Source organism: Anopheles stephensi, chromosome 3 (genome assembly GCF_013141755.1).
Source record: "Anopheles stephensi strain Indian chromosome 3, UCI_ANSTEP_V1.0, whole genome shotgun sequence".
Classification (NCBI taxonomy): domain Eukaryota; kingdom Metazoa; phylum Arthropoda; class Insecta; order Diptera; family Culicidae; genus Anopheles; species Anopheles stephensi.
Window position 1 is genome coordinate 62,512,564 of NC_050203.1, and position 6,497 is coordinate 62,519,060.

Below are 6,497 nucleotides of genomic sequence, written 5' to 3' on the forward strand. Positions count from 1 at the left end.
AAACCTTTTCAACTTTACCGATAGTTGGCTTTTCGGTATTGTTTCATTTTCAATAAATTATCGATTGTTTCACCAGACCATAGCACCATAATGGTAAATCTATGTCCCGAAATGCTGAGAAAGACGTTCTCCTTTCGCTTCGTGTGCCGGCGAGGTTTGCAGAGGACAACAACAACAAAAAAACAGACCCTCGGCCCACTGTGATATGCAAGCCTGCCGTCCGTTTGATGCGAAGAAAGGCTGCGTGTCCACCGTACCACCGGTTCGCATACTCTTGTCGCAAGCTCACCTGTCGTGGCTCTTCACCATAAATCCTCGCGCGCAACCCTTTGCTTGAGAAGATCATGCATCCCGGTAGATCGCGGGAACCGCGGTCCGATGTATCCCTTTTGTTCTGCCCTGCCACACCACCAAAACCGTCCACGGACCGACCGTTTCGTGGACGAGTTTTGTTTATCCGTGAGCCTTGAAGTTTACCATCCTTCGGCCCAATGTTTGCGATTAATACTATTTACCGATACCGTCACGAATCTCGCCCGCCGAGGCAGGTAGGAATGCAGCAAAAACCACGTCTTGCGATGTGTCCTGCGCGGAAAACAGTCACATGCTGCTATGCAGCGTGCCGCCTTCTCGGATGCAACCCGAGTGCCCGAGTGTAGCGGAGGAATCCAATCACTGGATTTGTTTTGCCTTTCGACATGGGTAAGTGCGCTGCCGTAATCAACTGCCGGTGCGGGCAGCAGAAGGACTATCGAAAAGCGAACGGTTAAACAATAAAGGCAACGCATAAATCTTGCCGAATTCGTGGACGCGATAGCATCAAGAATATCTGACGTCACGCGTGTGAAACGGGCCCGATGCTGCCCGGTCGAGTTATTTGCCTTTGTTTATCTAACGTCGTTTAAATAACTTGGTCGTTTATTTATTTTTAAATAATTAAAACTGAGCGCTTAAATGCGTTTGAAGGTCAGCTGATAAATGCTGATACAATGCATTGCTGTTGAATAATGGCAGAAACCTCGAAAAAAAATCGTAAGGCATCATTCCGGATGCATTCTGTAAGGCTTTAACTAGAAAAGCTGACTGTGAAAACAGTATCCGAAAAACAAACGCTCATGTCACACATGTCAGTTTCGCAAGCTCAGGGTGGTGCTCAATTTTATTTAGATTGTCAACAAGAAATATTTTATCGTCAAGAAGTGTTTGGTGTTATACAATTGCATTATTTTAATACGATTGTAACAAGCTCCAACAGGGCTTCAAAGATTTCGACCAAATATTTAGGATGTTCTATCTAGCTTTTCATTTTTTTTTTTCATTTCCATTGCTTCCCTGCGGTTTCAAGCAATGTAAACACCATTAAACATTCACTTAAGATAAACATGGGAAACCTGCACTGAGGTTGAAACGAGCTTTTAGAAAACACGAACATGAATCCAATGAGCTGTGCCGATAGGTTTGAAGGAGCACTGTACGAATGCAACAAGTGTTTTTCATTTTAAATGCCTACATACGGTCATTCTTCTCACTGCGTGCAGCAACTCGTATCCCTCCGTTAGCCTAACATAACGGGGCAATCCTCACAACCACAGCAAGCTTCCACCGAATAGTACTATTTTCGACATAAAAACTGAAACGAAACATATCCTACGAGCACGAAGCATTGGGAAAGAGGTTCTTCTTCAACTCCAAAAACTCAACAACTGAAGTGCGTTGGTCCGAAGAGTCATCACATTTGCGGCAAAATAAGTAAACATCCTACCGGCTCGAACTTCTCCCCCGTCCTGCACGTTTCTTCCTACAGTTACTGGCTGCTTGTCCCAGTGATCACACCACACGAGTACATCGGAAGCGAGAACTGCATCCTTAAACACTTGCTTTACCGCTCGCTACGCCTCCTAATAGCGTTCCCCACAGCCGGTGTAGGCATGCTCAGGACAATGAACGACTTCACTTTCAATAATAGAAACCAATAACAGGACGGCAAGTAATAGACGTCCTATTAAGGTTTATTATTTTGTGCCGCTCCCTGTGCACGGTCCCGTTTGCCCAATCCTTCCTGAACCCTTTTTGGCTGGGCAAAGCAAACAGTAGTCTACAAACGTGTGTTGAACGTATCGCCACAGGATTCTGTTCATTCGTCCGTTGAACACAAAAAAAGGACATGCAGACGAATCCGTTCGCAGTGCGGTCAGCATTCGACCGTCTGTCCATTCATTTCGGCCTATACTCATGAATCTATTGCATTTGATGCACGCACACACGCACAAGAACATTGAACATTGTGCATTTCGGTGTTGAGCTCAATTGCATCAACGTCCAGTCGAGACCGGCATCCATAAAGTCCCACCAGAGCAGGACATCCTGATGAGCCTACAGCAGGGAAACATCAGTCTTGCGATTTATTTCCCAGGCGTCTAATGAATGGAATCCACCGAGTGCCTTCCAAAATTGTGCGGGCACGTTGCATCTGGCTGCGTCTTTCGCACGGTGCACATTGCCGTATATCAGCGTGCGCCACTTTAGCCACTCATTCTTTCCCACTCGACACGGCTACGGAAATCTCTGCCAATTTGCAGACACTTTTGTTATTTTCCCAAACCCGCTCGCCCGTTCGCGCTGGCCGGGCACGCGACAAACCAAAACTACTGACTGACAGCTGGAAAAAGCATTGCCGTCCCTCTTAACCGATGTCGTCGTCGTGGTGCGTAGCCGCCCGTACACGTTCGTCAGACAAATCTTTATCGTCATCGTTATCGTGGGGCAAGGCGAACGATGCACTTCGAACGACACCGCGCCAAAAAGACTAACGACACGATACCGGCACTACCGGAGTAGGAGTTCTTTCGGTGCATCAAGGCACTCGTTGACCGTGCTTGGCAAAAGATAGATGACCGCACCCGGACCGCCCCATCCGCCCAACCGCCCTTGCATCGGCCTATTCAGCCTTGTTGTTTCGCTCATTCACGGTCAACTTCAAATTGAATGACTCGGATGTGTTCCGGCCATGGTACATACAGTCTTTCCGGCCCGGATTTTGCTTGCAAGCGCAAGGGGGATTGTGTAGTGCGTTTATGCAAATACATAATTCCTGTTGATGCAGTTTAAACACCATCCATCGAGCCTCGATGGATGCCAAACGCCCGTACCCGCGGGGGAAAAAGCGATGTCCTGGGAAACGTTGAACGATCGAATGCCGGACTGGCTGGGGCCGTTTTCTCCAAGGGTTTGTCTTCGTCCTGGGGCCCAGCCAAACGGCCCTACACCGACGAAGATGTCAACTCACTCGTTTCGGATGCTTCCTTTTCCTAGGCTGCTGTTTTGATACGACTAACCCGCTGTTAGACGGATCGCATACATGACAACAATTGGGGGACCGCTTGGCGTGCAGTGCAAAATGCAAAACGCAATGCAATGTACGACACGATTCGGAAATGTGTTCCAAAGCAGCAGGAATAAATCGAAAGGAGGAAGCAACACAGAAAAAAATGCACCAACAGACCATGGCTACACGCATCCATCGTCCGTTCGGTTCGGTAGGAAAGCATTTCTCGAGCATTGCTCGCCCACCTCACGCACCAAACCAATCGTAAAACAATCACACTGGAACAGAAACAATGAAATAATCATTGTGGTTTTAAGACCCAGAAGATTGAATTGTTTTTGCCCCGGTACGGATGAGCCGCCTGCCGAGAAGGACGAGCCACTACTAAACAAGACTGATGAATTTTAGGGCAGATTAGAGTCGGTGCGTTTGGCGTGTATCTGGAGTTCTGGGGAAGGTAAGATTTGATGACTCCAACATGCATTGGCTCGTTCCGTATCATCCAGAGGCTGTGTTTGTTTTCGCAATGAATGTGATGGTGCTAGGGCATCGTGCTATCGTTAGGACGGATAGTGATGCATCTGCATTCTACAGGGCTGGACGGATGGTCGGTGAGGTGACACTAGATAATCACACGAAACAGTTAAAGGGATCAATATTTATGATGCAATTTGATAGAGCTGGCAATACTTTATGCTCATTTATTGCACCTTGGCATAAATCGTGCGTAACATTGACTTTGATGAGGATAGGATTTATTGAAGGTTTAGGTATTTTCTATCAGGATATCGTTAGTCGGATGGATACATTTGTGTTGGTGTTCTTTGCTACTTTAAGCATTAAAAAGATAACTATAGTTCATTTTATTTTCTTTTTAAGGTTTTACACATTCGAAACCACAGCAGCAAAAACTTCAATGCCCTGTGGACTCATTATTGTTTAACAGAATATTGTATTCCCCTTTCAATGTCCAATTCAGTGGCCGTCCCTCGATCTTGTTCCTTGTGCAGCTACTACTGAAGCAGCTACTGCAGAACTGGAGTGAGAACTGTTTTCATTTCCATTTTTGTTTCTTTTTTTCATGTTTCTCTTTTTTTTTGACTTCAGTGCGTTCCATGTGTTGCACCTTTCCAGTCACTGGGCGCACACTAGCCACCGTGCATGTTGTCTGGCAGAAGACAATCGTGTACTTTTAAATTAATTAAATATGTTAAACACAAATCTTGTTAAACGCTATCAATTTGTAGTATCACCCCAGTTGCCAGTGTGCAACCGCAAACGGTTTTTCGATACCACCTTCGGGACCGGCCGTCCCGATCGGCACTCGTTGACTCTGCAACGAGCACCGCAATGAGCGAGCTCTTCGACAGGGGCACGCCATTCTTCGGTAAATCCTTTCTCGTTGGTACGATCGGCGAGTACCAACGAACTTACCGTGCATGCATTCACATCGTTCCCTGATTTGGGAGTATTAGAACGAATCGGTTACCTCAGGCGGTGGTGCAAGCTTGGCAAAACAACGAAATTCAACGTACAGACATACCACACTTACCGACCCTTAAATTGGTTAGAAAAGAAGCATTTTCCTTACAACTTGTACCGATTCCAGCCGAGTTTGATTTGGAACTAGGGCTTAACGCATGACCAAAAACATCAACATTGTCCTCTGTGCGGCAGAGGAAGCCCACTGGAAGCAATGTTACAATTTTTGCCGCTCTACTGAATTCCATAGAATTGTATCGATTCCTACGCCTCCAAGACAAAACCCGACCAACTTTCGCATTCGCACCGAAACAAACGGTCGATGTCCGCAATTGCATTCGCAAATTTCGACCACACCGCACGCATGTGTGTAATATATGGTGAGCAATAAATTTAAATTCTTTTCCTGACAATCCACACTTACTACAAGGGTAGCTGGATACCGCTGTCGATACGGTCTTTCCTTGAAGCATCACAGGACAGCATCAACACGTCACACTTTCTACCGAACGCATGGCCAAACCAAAGTTTGTTTTCCTGCAAAACAAGCTAATTTGGGCGTTTCATTACCCCGATGCACACAAAAGTGTGCCCGCCGCGAGGTACACCGATTCTGTTCGTTCCCTTTTTTGGGCATCAGTCAAAGCATCAAACGAACGGTCTGCAGTTATTGTAGCCTTAGGAATGTCACTTCTCCTTTGCACACGATTTACAACCCAAAGGCCCACCAGCTTGTCGAGCTGATTCATCCAGTTTTGGGTTGATTGGACTAGTTTTGCAGCACTGATTTACGACCGAACCCGTACGGTTGGATGCGTCATAAAACGAAAAAAAAGAAAGAAAGAAAGTGAAAGTTTGAATTGACATCCGTCACCATGTGTGGTAAAAGTAGCTTGGTTCGACTGCCTGCTGTGAATGTTGAGCAAACAGGGAGTTTCGTTATGCAAAACTTATTCACACACATATTTCTCTTCTTTCTTATTACGTGAACAAATGATTGCTAAAAATACATGATTTAATATTTATGCAAACCTGTATTACATTACAACAGCATAACATTTTATTTAAAATAGGTTCCATTGATGAAAGCTATAAAATTAGCATAAACCGTCTCTTTTGTAAACCCCCGGTATCAACATTCAATCACATCGACAAATTGCATCCTGTCAGCTCTAAACTATCGATGAGACATCTGATAAAACGAAGCTCAAAGTCAAAGACTGATTGAATCATTATTCTACGCTCCTGCTTTCCCAACATTGATGGAACGAAAACGACTCCTGCAGGACAACCGGCACACGTCGCTTAACGACAGCCAAGTGTCCAACTGGACAAGGTACACGAGAAAACAGAACACACACACAACCTCGAACCATCGAACGAACGAATGATCCACAGCGAGCCGAAAACAATTGATCTCATGCCGAAAAGCAGCAAAAAAGGGTTTTTTGCAATTCGAAATTCGCAACCAACAAAAAAAAGGTGCGTTTTGCCTTTGGGAGCATTTCGAAACAGATTGGGACCCCATCAAAAGCAACCACACAACCGGCAGACAAGGGTGTAAGGATCACCCATTGTCTCACTGCCCCTTGCTCCGTTGCGAGAAACGTGATCCCGTTCGGAGTGGGGAGGAAAACCGTGCGCCAGGAGGCTGTGTGCGGGATGGACACTTTAGCACAGTTGTCACAGA